Source organism: Pristiophorus japonicus, chromosome 3 (assembly GCF_044704955.1).
Source record: "Pristiophorus japonicus isolate sPriJap1 chromosome 3, sPriJap1.hap1, whole genome shotgun sequence".
Lineage (NCBI taxonomy): Eukaryota > Metazoa > Chordata > Chondrichthyes > Pristiophoridae > Pristiophorus > Pristiophorus japonicus.
The window spans coordinates 164948843-164966079 of NC_091979.1; the positions used below are offsets into that span (position 1 = coordinate 164948843).

Here is a 17237-nt window from a genome sequence, read left to right on the forward strand (position 1 = left end):
TTCTACACCAGTTGCTCCAAAAAATCAGGAGCAACTGAGGCCGAAACTTGGGCCCAATGTTCTTAGTCTCTCGTCTTTTTAGTTCTTGCTCAACTTTCTCCTTGAGTGCATATAGTACGGAACGTGGCTTGTAGTAAACTGATCTAGCGTCCTTCTGTACCTTGACACTCGCCTTGAAGCCTTGGATCGGACTGCCCGTTTCACAGAACACCTTCGGATACTTCTTGAAAACATCATCCATTGATGCAAATCTCGCTTCCACACGGAAAATCTCACTCCAATCCAGCTTCAGTGATCTCAACCAATTTCTTCCTAGTAAGGCAGACTTGTCTCCTTTCACTACTATTAGAGTCAAGTTCTGAAATTGATCCTTGTATTTCACCGATACGGTGATACGACCTACCACAGGAATTTTCTCTCCCGAGTAGCCTCGCAGCTCCATCTTGGATTTCTCCAATGGGAAATCACGCAATTTGTCACGGTATAGCGACTCCGGTACTACACTCACGGATGCACCCATGTCGATTGCCATTGGTATATTGAATCCCGCAACATTTATGTGGATTTTATTACTTTTTGAATCGCTGTCCATTAACCTCGTGATCCTGACGAAGTGTAACTCTAACATCTCCTCGTCCTGTTGTTGTTCTTCCATGCTATGTAGTCTCTGGGGATTTCTACTCATAGCTTTGAACGCTGGACTCATAGCTTTAAAAGCTGATTTACCCTTCAGTCGGCATGCCTTCGCAAGATGCCCAGTCTTTCTGCAGAAGAAACACTTTGCCTTTACATATGGACAACTTTGAGCAATGTGTTGTCCCAGGCACTGATAGCACAACTTCGACGCTCTGTTAGAGTTTCCAGTTTCTGAGACTTTAGGCCCCTGCCGCCTTTTACTTTGAATCTGCAGGCGATTCACCTTGGATGACTGATGATCGTAATTATTATGAAATTCTCGGCAATATTGATCAGCCATGCCCATCGACCTCGCTGTCTGACAAGTAATCTCAAAAGTCAAGTCATCTGTCGTCAATAACTTTCTTCTGATCGCATCATTTTTCACCCCACAAACAAAACGGTCCCGCAATGCCCGGTTTTGAAAGTTTCCGAAATTACAGTGAATAGATAGCTTTTTTAATGCTACAGTGTAACCATTGATACTTTCATCAGTCTTTTGATTTCATAAACCGAAACAATAGCTTTCAGCAATTTCTAACGGTTTGGGGTTATAGTGCTGCTCCAGCTTCATTAAAATCACTTTAAGCGTTGTGTCCTTTGGCTCGTCAGGCACAAGCAGATTTAACCGCGTTACATACAATTCAGCTGCAGATAAGAAGATAGCTCGCTTCCATTCCAACACAGCTTGGTTCTGATCTGCATTCTCTGGAACTTCGATTATGTTATTTGCAGTGAAATATATTTCTAGTCGGTCCACATATGCCTTAAACCTTTCCTGGTTGTGTTTATATTCACTTAAGTGTCCAATTACTGCCATGGGTGCCGCCATTTTGTCTCTGCAGTGTAGACAGTGTGCTCATTTTTTACCTCGGATTTTGTAGCTGTTTCCAAAGACAGAGAAGCTTCTAAAGTCTCTCTGTCGGATGGCTGAATCCTTCACCAACAAAATTTCATCTTTAATTCATCCGAAAAATCCCATCTCACCGCCAAATGTGATATATTCACAGAGCACAAGCACACACAGCTTTCTAACATGCCAGGCAGCTCTGGGAAGTCTCCGGAACCTGCTGCTTCTGTTTAATTATTAACTCTGTATTTGCAGTCCACAATACGTCCATATCCACAGTGTGGAGCTACAAACATTATAAGCTTACAGACATTACAGACTCCGATTTATATGCTTCAAAATAGGGATGTTTGTCAACAAAAACACTATGTTTCAATGATAACCATTTAACCTGTACTATAGATTGTTGCAAAACAAAATACCAATTCTTAACTTGTCAAACAAACAGTTAGTGGGTATGTAACAATGCAGCCATCTCATTGATTAAATATACTGCATCCAATTGGATATTACTAAAGCCAACTGTTGGTTCTCTACGTGCAAAGCACCAAGCGAACTTTGATGTCTAGCTCAAATATTGAGTTGGTACAAAGACAGCCATTTTCAAAATTGTCTAAAATATCTTTCAACTCTTTGAAAATTGAGAATAAAATGCCATAACTCACATCTTAAGTACCATATTGCTTGCAAATCATTGATATGGTTTTTCTGACATTTTCCCATCCCTAAAATGGCAACAACCTCCTTTTCAAATTGGTTAGCAGATTTGACAAATATGAACTTCCTAATGGCGAAAGGTTTTAAGCAGCAATAGTGATGTCAAACTGGATAAAGAAATACTCCAATGACAGTCACAAAAAAAGTCACGACAAGACCTTACCTTATTATCTTCCAGTTCAATAGGTTAGTGAAAATTAAACCTCCTTGAGCTTCACATTTGATTTGTAATTCACCAATGACTACCCATACCGAATTGGCACTCTTACCAATTCATGTACCCAGTGTCAGCGTCAAGCTTTCCGAGGGCAGTTGCAGAGTTACTACGCCCAACAGCCTCAGCCCGAACCTCATAAGCATCACCTACTGCATTGGCATGATATTTTATTTCATTTCCCATACCTGTAGCCTTGAGAGAGATTGCTAATTAGGGACAGTTTGGTTTTGTAACTCCATGGCCACTAAGAAATAGAGGGAGACTACCCAAACTCATCCTCGGTGACTGTTCTTCCACGTTCTTCATTTCACCTGGAATAGCATTGTCATTATAAGAAAAATAGATTTTCAGTCAGTGCCGAACTCTACATCCAACACTCCCACATTGTCTTGGTCATTTGAAAGCACTATAAACACGAGATAAATACAGATTATCCTCAGTTTGCTGGAAATAAGATTCATTACACAGTCTGCTATGTAACTTTTTTTTCTATACCTCTTTACCTTCTCCATTTTCACCTCCCTCCAACAATCTTCTGGTCTTTAACACCCCAACCTTGGGTCACCCAATCACTGCCCACTGGTTTACCTTGTCGTCTTTATTCTTTTCAACCTTGGTATGTCATGTCCTGTACTGTGGGTCTTCGTCATTGACCATGGTTTCTCAATTTAAAATAAAACAATAATCCCAATATCAAAGATGTCATTTACCTAACTGGGAAAGAAGGAAAGACGTATTTATAATAGCGCGTGGGAAATGTGACCATGAAGCTAGCGGATGGTCATAAAAACCCAACTAGCTCACTTATGTCTGCACAAGCCGACAAAGCTATCCAGCCCAATTCCACTTTCCAGCTCTTAGTCCGTAACCTTGGAGGTTACGGTATTTTAAGTGCACATCCAAGTACTTTTTAAATGTGGTGAGGGTTTTTGCCTCTACTACCCTTTCAAGCAATGAGTTCCAGACTCCCACCGTCCTCTGGGTGAATAAATTTCCCCTCAAATCCACTCTAAACTTCCGACCAATTACTTTAAATCTATGCCGCCTGATTGTTGACCCCTCTGTTAAGGGAAATACGTCCTTTTGATCCACTCTATCTCGGCCGCTCATAATTTTATACACCTCAATAAGGTCTCCCATCAGCCTCTTCTGTTCCAAAGAAAACACATCCAGCCTATCCAATCTTTCCTCAAAGCTAAAATTCTCCAGTCCAAGCAACATCCTCTTAAATCTCCTCTGTACCCTCTCTAATGCAATCATATTTTTCCTGTAATGTGGTTGCCGTAACTGCACACAGTACACTAGCTGTGGCCTAACTAATGTTTAAACAGTTAAACATAGAAACATTGAAACATAGAAAATAGGTGCAGGAGTAGGCCATTCGGCCTATCGAGCCAGCACCACCATTTAATAAGATCATGACTGATCATTCACCTCAGTATCTATTTCCTGCTTTCTCTCCATACTCCTTGATCCCCTTAGCCGTGAGGGCCATATCTAACAACCTCTTGAATATATCCAATGAACTGGCATCAACATCTGCAGTAAGGAATTCCACAGGTTAACAACTCTCTGAGTGAAGAAGTTTCTCCTCATCTCAGTCCTAAATGGCTTACCCCTTATCCTAAGACTATGTCCCCTGGTTCTGGACTTCCCCAACATCGGGAACATTCTTCCTGCATCTAACCTGTCCAGTCCCGTCAGAATCTGATACGTTTCTATGATATCCCCTCTCATCCTTCTAAACTCCAGTATATACAGGCCCAGTCGACCCAGTCTCTCCTCATATGTCAGTCCTGCCATCCCAGGAATCAGTCTGGTAAACCTTTGCTGCACTCCCTCAATAGCAAGAACGTCCTTCCTCAGATTAGGAGACTAAAACTGAACACAACATACCATTTGCCTTCTTCACCGCCTGCTGTACCTGCATGCCAACTTTCAATGACTGATGTACCATGACACCCAGGTCTCGTTGCACCTCCCCTTTTCCTAATCTGCCGCCATTCAGATAATATTCTGCCTTTGTGTTTTTGCCACCAAAGTGGATAACCTCACATTTATCCACATTATACTGCATCTGCCATGCGTTTGCCCACTCAACTAATCTGTCCAAGTCACTCTGCAGCCTCTTAGCATCCTCCTCACAGCTCACACCACCACCCAGTTTAGTGTCAGCTGCAAACTTGGAGATATTACACTCAATTCCTTCATCTAAATCATTGATGTATATTGTAAAGAGCTGGGGTCCCAGCACTGAGCCCTGCGGCACTCCACTAGTCACTGCCTGCCATTCTGAAAAGGACCCGTTATCCCTACTCTCTGCTTCCTGTCTGCCAACCAGTTCTCTATTCACTTCAGTACATTAGATCCAATACCATGTGCTTTGATTTTGCACCCAATCTCTTGTGTGGGACCTTATCAAAAGCCTTTTGAAATGCCAAATACACCACATCCACTGGTTCTCCCTTGTCTACTCTACTAGTTACATCCTCAAAAAATTCTAGAAGATTTGTCAAGCATGATTTCCCTTTCATAAATCCATACTGACTTGGACCGATCCTGTCACTGTTTTCCAAATGTGCTGCGATTTCATCTTTAATGATTGATTCCAACATTTTCCCCACTACTGATGTCAGGCTAACTGGTCTATAATTACCCATTTTCTCTCTCCCTCCTTTCTTAAAAAGTGGTGTTACATTAGCTACCCTCCAGTCCATAGGAACTGATCCAGAATTGATAGACTGGTGGAAAATGATCACCAATGCATCCACTATTTCCAGGGCCACTTCCTTAAGTACTCTGGGATGCAGATTATCAGGCCCCAAGCGATTTTTCGGCCTTCAATCCCATCAATTTCCCTAACACAATTTCCTGCCTAATAAGGATTTCCTTCAGTTCCTCCTTCTCACGAGACCGTCGGTCCCTTAGTATTTCTGGAAGGTTATTTGTGTCTTCCTTCGTGAAGACAGAACCAAAGTATTTGTTCAACTGGTCTGCCATTTCTTTGTTCCCCATTATAAATTCACCTGATTCTGACAGCAAGGGACCTACGTTTGTCTTCACTAATCTTTTTCTCTTCACATATCTATAGAAGCTTTTGCAGTCAGTTTTTATGTTCCCTGCAAGCTTATTCCCATACTCTATTTTCCCCCTCCTAATTAAACCCTTTGTCCTCCTCTGCTGAATTATAAAATTCTCCCAGTCCTCAGGTTTGCTGCTTTTTCTGGCCAATTTATATGCCTCTTCCTTGGATTTAACATTATCCTTAATTTCCTTTGTTAGCCACGGTTGAGCCACCTTCCCCATTTTATTTTTACTCCAGACAGCGATGTACAATTGTTGAAGTTCATCCATGTGATCTTTAAATGTTTGCCATTGCCTATCCACCATCAACCCTTTAAGTATCATTCGTCAGTCTATTCTAGCCAAGTCATATCTCATACCATCGAAGTTATCTTTCCTTAAGTTCAGAACCCTAGTCTCTGAATTAACTGTGTCACTCTCTATCTTAATAAAGAATTCTACCATATTATGGTCACTCTTCCCCAAGGGACCTCGCACGACAAGATTGTTAATTAGTCCTTTCTCATTACACATCACCCAGTCTAGGATGGCCAGCCGTCTGGTTGTTTCCTCGACATATTGGTCTAGAAAACCATCCCGAATACACGCCAGGAAATCCTCCTCCACTGCATTGCTACCAGTTTGGTTAGCCCAATCAATATGTAAATTAAAGTCGCCCATGATAACTGCTATACCTTTATTGTACGCATCCCTAATTTCTTGTTGAATGCTGTGCCAAACCTCACTACTACTGTTTGGTGGTCTGTATACAACTCCCATTAGCATTCTTTGCCCTTTGATATTCCGTAGCCCCACCCATACTGATTCCACATCATCCAAATGAATGTCCTTCCTTACTATTGCATTAATTTCCTCTTTAACCAGCAATGCCAGCCCACCTCCTTTTCCTTTCTGTCTATCCTTCCTAAATGTTGAATACCCCAGGATGTTGAGTTCCCAGCCTTGGTCACCCTGGAGCCATGTCTCCGTGATGCCAATTACATCATATCCGTTAGCAGCTATCTGCGCAGTTAATTCGTCCACCTTATTATGAATACTCCTCACATTGAGGCACAGAACCTTCAGGCTTGTCTTTTTAACACACTTTGCCCCTTTAGAATTTTGCTGTAATGTGGCCCTTTTTACTTTTTGCCTTGGGTTTCTCTGCCCTCCACTTTTACTTTTCTTCTTTCTATCTTTTGCTTCTGCCCCCATTCTACTTCCCTCTGTCTCCCTGCATAGGTTCCGATCCCCCTGCCATATTAGTTTAACCCCTCCCCAACAACACTAGCAAACACTCCCCCTTGTACATTGGTTCCGGTCCTGCCCAGGTGCAGACCGTCCGGTTTGTACTGGTCCCACCTCCCCCAGAACCGGTTCCAATGTCCCAGGAATTTGAATCCCTCCCTTCTGCACCACTCCTCAAGCTATGTATTCATCTGAGCTCTCCTGCGATTTCTACTCTGACTAGCACGTGGCACTGGTAGCAATCCTGAGATTACTACATTTGAAGTCCTACTTTTTAATTTAGCTCCTAGCTCCCTAAATTCGTCTTGTAGGACCTCATCCCATTTTTCAAGCATAACTTCCCTGCTTTTGTATTCTATGCCTTAGCTAATAAAGACAAGTATTCCATATGCTTTCTTAACCACCTTATCGATCTGGCCTGCTACCTTCAGGGATCTGCTTCGTTAGCCCTCCCCAAATGTATCACCTCACACTTCTCCGGATTGAAATCCATTTGCCACTGTTCTGCCCACCCAACCAGTTCACTGATATCTTGCTGCAGTCCGCAGCTTTCTTCTTCATTATCACACACCCAATTTTTGTATCATTCAACCACACAGCCAATTTTTGTATCATCAGGGAAGTAAACCTACTGTCCTTCTGATCTATATCTGACTCCAGAACTACCCTCACAACAAGCCATTCAATTGCATTAACCACCACAAAAATAAACCAGATAGACCACTCAGCATCTACCTATGCTTTGGATTTGGACAGCCTTGTCCTCCTCACTGTCATCTGGGGACATGCAAATATTGGGTGATCTGCCTCACAGACTAATCAAGCTACAGCCTGACATAGTCATACCTATCAGCCAACATCCCAGACTCCTCCATCGACATTCACTCAGTGACCCTCCCTGTGTAGTTTGTAAGGATCAGAAGTGGCAGTTATGAGAGTGTGGCCCTGGGAGTCCTCAACATTGATTCCAGACCTCATGAAGTCTCATGGCATCAGGTCAAACATGATTAACAACTACGGATGAATCAGTAATCCTGTATGTTGAGCACCACTTGGAAGAAGTACTGAGGGGAGCAAGAGCGCTCTGGGTGGGGACTTCAATGTCCATTACCAAGAGTGGCTTGGTGCTACCAATACTGACCAAGCTGGGCAAATCCTGAAAGATGTAACTACTAGACTGGGCTTATGGCAGGTGGTTCTCACCAATCCACCTGTCGCAGGTAACCTCGGCTCCAGACCTCATTACAAACTTGTACAAAGACGCGGAATTGAAGAACTAATACTCTTGACATCAAGGCAGCATTTGACCAGGGGGCCCTAGTAAAATTGAAGTCAATGTCGATTGGGGGAAAACTCTCCACTGGCTGGAGTGATATCTAGTTGTCATTATAAGCCGTTGGAGGCCAATCACCTTAATGCCAGCACATCGCTGCAGAAGTTCCCCAGGGCAGTGTCCTGGGCCAATCCTGGAACTCCCTACTGTGGGACTATATTCACCACATAGATTGCAGCGGTTCAAGCATGTGGCTCACCATCACCTTCTCGAGGGCAATTGGGATTGTCAATCAATGCTGGCCTTGATAGCAACACCCACATCCCGTGAATTTTTTTTTTTAAACAGTATAATTATTACAGCACATACTTGCACCCATTTCTTCAGAAATAAGATCAGTCCATTCAGGCAACTGAGCTGTTTCAGTTTAGCATTTAGGTATTTCATATTAAACTCTGTCACTGAAATGTTTTTTTCCAGAAGTCTGGCTTATTGGTGTCATGTATATATGTTTGGGATTACTAGCCACCAGGGGGCGCCACTGTCAGAGGTTATTGGGCTGTACGCAGGTGTGTGTGGGCCAGGTATATAAAGGAAGCCTTTATATAATGTGGGCACTTTGGGTCTGAATAAAGTTGAGCCAGATTTGCACCTGAGTGAGTTTACAGTATTCAGTCTATCGAGTTATTATACATATAACATTTGGCGACGAGGTAATTCAAGAACCTTTGCATGCAAAATCAGTACCATTGGAATTCTGGAAAGATTCATGGAGGGAGAGGACTGGTCGGATTTTATCAATCGCCTGAACCAGTACTTCGAGGAGGAAGCTACTGACGCAGTTCGGCGCAGGACGGTTTTCCTCACTGTTTGCGGTCCTAAAATCTATGGCCTCATAAAGAATCTCCTCTTGCCTGCACGTCCAACGGACAAGGACTATAAGGAATTGTGTGCTCTGCTATGTGACCATCTCAAACCAAAAGAAGGCACCATCATCTCATGCAATCGATTCTACATGCATATTCGTTCTGAGGGCCAGGATGTGTCAGAATTCGTCGCCGATCTAAGACGTCTTGCTGTGCCATGTAAGTTTGAAGACGCATTGGGAGATATGCTGTGAGATTTCTTCGTAATAGGAATCCACCACGAGGTGATCCTCCAGAAGTTATTGACTGCAGAGATGCTGGATTTGAGCAAGGCCATCGCGAGTGCCCAGGCATGCATGACGATAGATATTAATTTAAAGGCAGATATCATCGAAGAGTCGGAGCTCCACGGCAAGTACTGTAAACAAGATTGTGCCATCGTATGGCAGAGCTGCTTATGGCAGGGTCTACTCGACTGCATATGCGAAACGGGTACAAATCCAATTACACCCTGTTGGCGATGTGGGAGCAATCATTGGCATCATCAGTGTCATTTTAAACAGTACATCTGTAAAGGCTGTTCGAAAGTGGGGCATCATCAGCGAATGTGTCCACAACTGAGCAAGCATGCTGCGACTCACCACGTGATGATAACGACTAATCGAGCGCGGATCTGGATATGCAACCCGAGATACCGAGGAGGAGGTGTATGGACTGTATTCGTTCCTGACAAAGAGCCAACTGATAATGGTTAATGTGAAACTAAATGGAATTGGACATGGCTGCGAGTCAGTCGTTAATGAGCCAAAGGACATTCGACAAGCTGTGGGACACGAAGGCTGTGAAGGCTAAGCTGAGTCCAGTCAATGCCAAGTTACATGCTTACACCAAAGGACTCATACCAGTGATTGGCAGTGCAGTAGTCAAGGTGGCGTATGTTGGTGTGTTTCATGATCTACCGTTATGGATCGTTCCAGGAAATGATCCTACGCTATTCGGCAGGAATTGGCTTGAAAAAATCAAATGGAATTGGAATGATATCAAAGCGTTGTCATCGGTGGATGACACTTCGTGTGCTCAAGTGCTGAGCAAGTTTCCCTCGCTGTTTGAACCGGGCATCGGCAATTTCACGGGAGACAAGGTGCAGATTCACCTGGACTCGGGTGCAAGACCCGTCCATCACAAAGATCGGGCTGTTCCATACATGATGATGGAGAAGGTTGAAATTGAGCTGGACAGACTCCAGCGTGAAGGGGTCATATCACCGGTTGAATTTAACAAAAGGGCCAGTCCCATTGCTCCTGTGTTGAAGAGTGATGGCACTGTCAGGATTTGCGGAGACTATAAGGTTACGATCAACCAATTTTCGAAACAGGATCAGTACCCATTACCAAAGGCTGATGACCTGTTTGCAATGCTAGCTGGTGTGAAGTCATTCGTTAAACTGGATCAGACGTCGACCTATATGATACAGGAGCTCTTCGACATGTCGAAGAAACTTACGTGCATCAACACTCATAAAGGACTGTTTATCTACAACAGGTGTCCTTTTGGAATTCGTTCGGCTGCAGCCATATTTCAGAGGAACATGGAGAGTCTACTGAAGTCCGTCCCTAGAACCATTGTGTTTCAAGATGACATTCTGGTCACAGGCTGTGACACTGTCAAACACCTGAACAACCTTGAAGGGGTCCTACATCGTCTGCACAAAGTGGGAATCAGGCTGAAATGTTCAAAGTGAGTCGTCATGTCACTGGAAGTCGAATTTCTGGGGAGGAAGATTGCTACTGATCACATCAGGCTTACGGACTCGAAAACCAAAGCCATCAAAAATGCACTCAGGCCTCAGAATGTGACGGAGCTGCTTCGTTCCTCGGTCTACTCAACTACTTCAGGAATTTCTTACCGAGATTGAGCACTTTATTAGAGCCACTGCATATGCTGCTAAGAAAACGCGACAACTGGGTTTGGGGTGTGTCTCAAGATAGAGCTATCGAGAAAGCTATAAATCTGCTTTGCTCTAACAAGTTGCAGGTACATTATGATCCATGTAAGTGTCTAGTATTGGCCTGTGATGCTTCATCATATGGGGTTGGTTGCGTGCTCCAACAAGCTAATGAGTCGGTTAACCTACAACCTGTTGCGTATGCTTTGAAAAGTTTGTCAAAGGCGGAAAGAGCCTACAGCATGGTAGAGAAAGAAGCTTTAGCCTGCGTGTATGGGGTTAAAAAGATGCATCAGTACCTGTTTGGTCTTCGTTTCGAACTTGAAACGGATCACAAGCCACTCATTTCATTGTTTTCAGATAACAAAGGTATAAATACCAATGCATCGTCCCACATCCAGAAGTGGGCGCTGACATTATCTGCCTATGATTATGTCATTCGCCATAGACCTGGCACCGAGAATTGTGCCGATGCATTGAGCCGTCTGCCTTTGCCCGCACTGGACGCCACAACCTGAAGATCTACTGTTCCTTATGGATGCTTTTGAGAGTGAAGGAACCCCATCACTGCTCAACAAGTTCAGACCTGGACCAGACAGGACCCAATTTTATCGGTTGTAAAACGTTGTCTCCTTAGTGGTGATTGGTCTGCTATACCTCTGGAAATGTGTGATGAGACCAAACCTTACAACCGTCGCAAAGACGAACTATCCATTCAGTCAGATTGTTTACTGTGGGGTAATCGTGTTGTTATGCCTAAGAAAAGCAAAGAGAAATTTGAACGTGATCTACATAGCACTCATCCCAGTATTGTCATGATGAAAGCCATTGCCAGGTCTCATGTATGGTGGCCTGGAATTGACTCTGATCTGGAATCATGTGTGCATCAGTCCAACACTTGCATGCAGCTAAGTAAAGCACCAGCTGAGTCTGTGGTCGTGGCCATCCAAACCATGGTCGAGGATCCACATCGACTTTGTGGGTCCTTTCCTGGATAAGATCTTTTTTGTTATGGTGGATGCATATTCCAAGTGGATAGAGTGTATAATCATGTCATCCAGAACATCCACAGCTACCATTGAGAGCCTTCGTGTCATGTTTGCTACTCATGGTCTGCCTGACATCGTTGTGAGTGACAACGGATCTTGCTTCACAAGTCTGGAGTTTCAAGAGTTCATGAAACTCAATGGTATTAAGCATGTGAGGTCAGCACCATTCAAACCTATTTCTAATGGTCAAGCAGAGCGTGCTGTCCAAACAATCAAGCAGAGTATGAAACTTATAACTCAGGGTTCACTGCAGATTCGCCTGTCATGCATATTGCTTAGTTACAGGACAAGACCCCACACGCTTACCGGGGTCTCCCCTGCTGAACTATTGATGAAGAGAGGTCTCAAGACCAAGCTCTCTCTTGTCCATCCTGACTTGAACGATCGTGTTGAAAACAGACGTCAAAATCAACAGTGGTATCATGATCGTGCTGTTGTGTCATGCGACATCTCCGTTAACGATCCTGTGTATGTGCTAAATTATGGTCAAGGTCCCAAGTGGGTCGCCGGTACTGTTACGGCCAAGGAGGGTAACAGTGTTTATTGTCATGCTCAAGAATGGGCAAACATGCAGGAAATATGTTGATCAGATAAAGCTGCGGCACACGGATGAACTGGAACAAGTTGAGGAAGATAAGATCAGTGACCAACCAACCTACTCTCAGTCATCAGATAACTCAGCTGTCATCAATGAATCTGGACTTTCAATCTCTGACATGGTAATTGCCACTACCATCAGATCGGCTACCCAGCCTCTAGTCATAACAAACTCAGAACACTCACCCAGAACTTGAGTTGAACTGAGACGATCAAATCGTGAGCGGAAAGCCCCGGACCGTCTTAACTTGTAAAAAGACTGATACTAAGATCTTGAAGGGGGATGTTGTCATGTATGTATGCTTGGGGTTACGGGCCACCAGGGGGCGCCACTGTCGGAGGTCATTGGGCTGTATGCACGGGTGTGCGGGCCACGTATATAAAGGAAGCCACCATGTAATGTGAGCACTTTGGGCTCGAATAAAGTCGAGCCAGGTTTGCACCTGAGTGAGTTTACAGTATTCAGTCTGTCGAGTTATTACATACATAACAATTATCAACTTGCATTCATATTTGTGTAAAACATCCCAAGGAACTTCACAGTAGTATAATCAGACAAAAGAAAATTGACAGAGCCAAAGAAGGAGATATTAGGACAAGTGACCAAAACCTTGGTCAACGAGGTCAGCTTTAAGGAGCATCTTAAAGGAGGAGAGCAAGGTGGAGGGAATTTCCGAGCTTAGGTCCAGGCAGCTGAAGCCACAGCCGTCAATGTCTCTGCCCAGCATCAACAAATGATTACAGGTTAGATATTTACTGGAGTTAATAAGAGTTATCGCCCTTGAAACTAATGAAAGTCACGTATATAAATCAGCTCAAGACAAGACTGTGTGCTCGTACGGACTAAAACAGCGCGAATTTTGATTAAACTCTCAGACGGAATAAAATACAAAACATTTGGCGGAATCCAAAGCATGTGGACCAGTTCACTAAAATTCCTCCAGTGGGAAAGGAGCCTGTTCACTAAGTGATCAGTCTTTAGCCAATGCAAAAACAATACACCCAAATACCATTGCAATATTTGTGTGAAATGCATCTTTAAACCCACAGACTACAAGCCCCCTCCCTCGCTCGCTTTGGTTTGTGGTGAATACTCTGGCTGGGTTATAGCAGGGGGAAGCCGGCCCATTGATCCCAGCTGTGGGAGGGTTTTTTTACTGAAGCTGCGGGCGCGCCGACCCAGAGAGAAAGGCCCAGAACCAGGTCCCAGACCCCAAGCCGCCTCCCCTAGTCCCCCAGCCCCCCTCTTGAGCCCCCACCCCTAGACTACCAGCTCCCCTCCCCTTAACTCCCAGGCCCTTCCTTGACCCCCAGGCTCTCCACTCACCACCACCCACCTCTTTGACGCCCAGCTCCCCAATCCCCTCCCCTCGCTTCGAGCCCTAGCCGCCCAGCCAGCGACCTGCACGTCCCCCGGGAGGTAAACCACATGTTGCCGACTCCCGCTCCGGTTGCTGTCATCGACACCCGGCACCACGTTGTTCCTCTTGCCCAACCTCCAGACCGACATGCTGCTCAGTCTCAACACTTCAATCCCCAGCACCTTCCAAACCTGAGTGTCCACCAGTGCCCAGCCGGACCTGGTCATTGTCGCGATGCCCGCGGCCACCGGTGGTAACAGGAGCCGGAGCAGTGAGGAGAGGAAGGCCTTCGAGTGTCGCCGCCTGACGCTGGCAGCTAGGCCCATATATCGACCGCGCCTCCAGTATCACAATATAATGCATTCGAGAATCAAAAACAAAAAAAACATTCAGCTGCAGCACTGAAATAGCACAGATAGCGTGGCAAACTCTTACTTTCAAAGTACAAAAGAGTCACACATGTGCAGAAAATTTTAGCCAGGTGTGTGTTCACTGCATGTTGCCATCTTCATCATCATCATAGGCAGTCCCTCGAAGCGAGTATGACTTGCTTCCACGCCAAAAAGGGATGAGTTCACAGGTGTTTCAATGAAGGACCTAATATTCCGGATCCCGAATTACATCTTGAAGGGTGGAAGATGCCTGTGCGTGGATTTTTTAAATGTGTGATGGCGCTGGCACATCAGCCACCACATGTGCTTGACAGAGCTAGGTCTTGGTCCAGTGGCAAGGGTTAACCAAGACGACTGGAGACCAGCTCTGCTGCATGGACCTAGTGCGCACACATATCGCATTGTGGGCAGGCCCGTGCTGCCCGTGCCTCTTCTGGACATCTTAGGATTTCGATGACCACAGAGTACTATAGCTGTTGATTAAATGAGGATTGTTGCCATCCAAAACTGTTCTGCATTTATATATAGGTAAGATGTTAAAGTCTCTGAGTGACCACTGCTAAAAGGGCATCAACAACAACTTGCATTTATATAGCACCTTTAATGTAGTAAAACGTCCCAAGGCTCTTCACAGAAGCATTATTAAACAAAATATGAGCCACATGAGATAATAGGACAGGTAGCTGTAATATATATAGCACCACCTGTGGACTCCTGTGGCACTGCAGCCAGTACTGATTATAATAAAGGGAACAGGTCACCTGACTGGGGAGTTCCGGAGTGGTCTGCCATCTTAAGGCTGTGTGTGTGTCCGTGAGTTACTGAAAATATAACAATGGCGACAAAGATGGGTTTATCGTTAAAAAAAAAGCTGAAATTTTTGTTGGTGGAGGTTTCAGCCAGCCACCAGAGAGACTTTGAGAGCTTCTCTATTTTGATTAACAGCTATAAATCCAAGGTAAATTACAAGCACACTTGTTTGAACTGCCAGAGTCCAGAAGGCTGTGCCTATGGGAATAATAGGGCATTTGGGGAAGTTTCAATGCAACCGTAAAAGTTTCAGAGCATATGTGAAGTGGCTAGAAATGTTTTTCATTACAAATAAGTCCCCAATGATGAAAACCATAACCGGGTGGTGTTGGAACGACAAAGGGCTATTTCTTTAACTGAAGTAGGGCCCGAGGTGTATGACACTTTGAAAAATTGGCTTGTGCCTGTCAACTCTTAAGCAGATTCTACAGCACGACAGCCATGAGCTCCTGGAAATTGCTGAAAGTTATCATTTCGGAATACGAGATCAGTTAACCGAAGAAAATATCAGTGAAAACATTGCAGCATTAAAAAAGCTATCTATTCACTATAATTTCGGAAACTTTCAGGACCAAGCATTGCGTGACCGCTTTGCTTGTGGGATGAAAAATGATGCAATCAGAAGTTACTGACAACTCCTAACTTGACTTTTGATTTAGCTTGTCAGACAGCTATGTCAATGAACATGGCCGACCAACATTCCCGAGAATTTCATACTATTTTCTGTCGTCACACAACCAAGGTGAATCGCCTGCAGGTTAAAAGTAAAAGGCAGTTTGGCCCCAAAGTCTCAGAAACTGGCAATGGTAACAGAGAATTGAAGTCATGCAATCGGTGCCTGGGACAACACATCGCTCAAAGTTGTCCATATGTGAAGGCAGAGTGTTTCATCTGCAGGAAAACGGGACATCTTGCGAAGGCATGAAGACTGAAGGGTAAACCAGCTTTCAAAGCTATGAGTAGAAATCCCCAGAGACTACATAGCATGGAAGAAAAACAATAGGACGAGGTGCTTTTAGAGCTACAAATTGTCAGGAGCACGAGGTTAACTAACAGCAATTTGAAAAGTACCATAATCCACATAGATATTGCAGGAACCAAGATACCCATGGAAATCGACACTGGTGCATCCGTGAGTGTAGTACCAGAGTCGCTATACCTCAACAAATTGCGCGATTTCTCATTGGAGAAATCCAAGATAGAGCTGCAAGGCTACTCGGAAGAGAACATTCCTGTGGTAGGTCGTATCACTATACCGGTGAAATACAAGGATCAATTTCAGAGCTTGCCTCGATTAGTAGTGGCAGGAGACAAGCCTGCCTTACTAGGAAGAAATTGGTTGGGATCACTGAAGCTAGATTGGAGTGAGATTTTTCGTGTTAAAACGAGACTTGCATCAAAGGATGATGTCATCAAGAATTATCCGAAGGTATTCTGCGAAACAGACAGTCCGAACCAAGGCTTCAAGGCGAGTGTCAGGGTACAGAAGGACGCTAGATCGGTTTACTGCAAGCCATGTTCCGTACCATATGCACTCAAGGAGAAAGTTGAACAAGAACTCAAAAGACTAGAGACTGAGAACATTATCGCTAAGATAGAGCTATGTAATTGGGCTACACCCATTGTAGTTGTACCTAAGTCCGATGGTAAGGTAAGATTGTGTGGTGATTATAAAGTAACCGCGAACCAGGTTCGAGAGGGTAATGTCCCCAAATGTAGAAGATTTGTCCACAACACTGACAGGTGGTCAGATCTTCTCAAAGTTGGATCTTACGAATGCCTACTTACAGCTTGAACTAGATGAGGAGTCCAAGTCATGCTTGACTATAAATACTCATCTAGGCCTATATCAATTTAATAGGCTACCATTTGGAATGTCTTCTGCCCCTGCCATATTCCAAGGGGTGATGAACCAGATTTTGCAAGGTATTGAAGGGGTCGTATGCTTTTTAAATGACAAACTAATTTCAGCACCAAATAGGCAAAATCATAATAACATATGGAATGATGTCCTCAAACGGCGAGAGAAGCACAGAGTGCGAGTGTCGGCTCGCAAGTGTGAATTATTTCAAAACTCAGTGGAGTACTTAGTGTACTGTGCTAGCAATGCTAAATTGTAAAATTATCCCGTTACATTCCTTCTCATATTTAAAATGGTAATGGATAAAAAAATT

General features: G+C 44.2%; 1 protein-coding gene across 1 annotated transcript in view; it reads right to left on the minus strand.

The window, feature by feature from the left end:
• LOC139254645 (parathyroid hormone 2 receptor-like) overlaps positions 1–17237 on the minus strand; it is a 176352-nt gene that overhangs the window by 109128 nt on the left and 49987 nt on the right. The gene's annotated exons all lie outside the window — the stretch shown is intronic.